Genomic DNA, 1,984 nt, shown 5'->3' on the forward strand with positions numbered 1-1,984 from the left:
AAAAACATTACAAAATTATTAAATAGTAGTAAATATGCATTAGTGGATAAATTCTTAAGTTTAGAAGACTATATCTTAGTGATCATGTATTTTGACGTACCCATACACAAAATTTCGCCATCATAATGCTACCAATATATATTCCAAAACTCACTAGCTTACCGTGTTAATTTGGGCTTATAAAGATATTGCAACGGAATCGAACCATGAGTTGGCAACATTCATACTAATAACGGAAGCTATGGTTGTAAAATATTGGCTCTCTTTTGGGGTTTCTTTTAATTGAAAAATTATTGTGATATGACGCGAAAACATGAAAACAGTTTTGAGTGTTTTATGCTGTAATATTGTTTGTTAATATTTTTATTTTTAAAAAGAAAAAATAAAAGAGAGAAAAAAAAAATATGTAACGAAGAAAGTTATTCTTAAAAGCCGATAAATTAACCGTTATCCTTATCCATGCCATTCGGGTCGAAACTGAAATTAGAGATTGGCTCGAATATATATAATTATAAGACCGTTGTCTTTGAATTTCAAGCACATAAAGCAATTATTTGGTGTAGGTTCTTTATAGGGAACTTGATAAAAAAATCTCCAAAATGCTTCATTGAATTTCATTGAGTCTATAAATAGATTTACAAATAAAAAAGAGATAAAATTAATCCTACTAACAAACCCTACGAAAATGAAATAATCATTATACTCAAAAGATAATTACCCATATATACATTGAGTTATTTATATATTCACACTCACAGCAATAATTTGATTAGATCAACTTTGACTTTCTCCAAGATAATTTGTCAACCAATTCTTGTTCAAGTAATATGTTCTCACCAATCCTCCGTTTCCTCTTTATGTTTCGTATGAGTGAAGGGTCGGTCTTATGCTGAGTGAGGCAAATGATGCTAAAAAAAAAAAAAAAAGTATTTGATTTAGGAGAGCATTTGTTGGGGGACTTGACTGTCGAGGACCGGAGGATATATGAGAGTAGGTGTGATTGTTCTTACTTGGAGTAAGCCATCAATTTGATTTGTTTATATATGTATATATATAAACAAATCACCTCATGAGCGGTTACCACAAATGATGTCGTCAACAAACTGAAGACAATTAGAGACAAGCGGATCCAGGATGTTCACTATGGGTGGCCATTTTTTTTTTAATGAATAAAATAATAAAATTAATTTGAAATATTAAAAAAAAAAATTAAATATAAAAATATTTTTTTGTCTCATTTTTGTGCTTTGCAAGTTGTTTTTTTTTTTTTGCATGCATGTTAGAGATATAAATATTAAAACAATTAATTTATAAGAATAATTTAAATTAAATTTAAAAATTTAATTACATATGTACATACCTCAACTTTTCATTAAAATTATTATCAAGAATAGGCTGAATCCTAAATAGCAATATAAATATTAAAACAATTAGTATAAAAGAAGTTAAAGAACAATTTAAATCTAAATCTAAAGATTTAATTACATATTTTATATTTACATACCTCATTTTTTTTTTTTTAGTTGAATTTGGAAAGTGAAAGAAAATTGTGGCTTAAAAAGTTTAAAAGTTAGACAATTTATCGTTGAAGTGAAAAATAAAGAGATTGAAATTTGGGCAATTACTCTTTTGCCTCTCGGCCTTGTCTTGCACGGCTGGTCCTGCACCTTGTATCGTGTGAATTATATAATTTTCTGTTTTTTTTTTTTTTCTTTTTTTCATGTTGTCTTGGACGGTTGGTCACTTGTCCCCTTGACCACATTTTGTGTCAATTTTATAATATTATAATTTATATTATTATATTTTCTTGTGACAATTATATAATATTATAAGTTATATTATTATTGTTTTTAAACCCTTCTCCAAACTCGAGGCTGCATGAAATATTCTCACAAAACGGAATTGTTCATCGTCTTCAACATTGCATTCTTCTGAAACTAAAACATTCACTTTCTAACAATTTTCAAATTTTAACTTACTAAGG

The sequence above is a fragment of the Corylus avellana genome, chromosome ca9 (assembly GCF_901000735.1).
Source record: "Corylus avellana chromosome ca9, CavTom2PMs-1.0".
Lineage (NCBI taxonomy): Eukaryota > Viridiplantae > Streptophyta > Magnoliopsida > Fagales > Betulaceae > Corylus > Corylus avellana.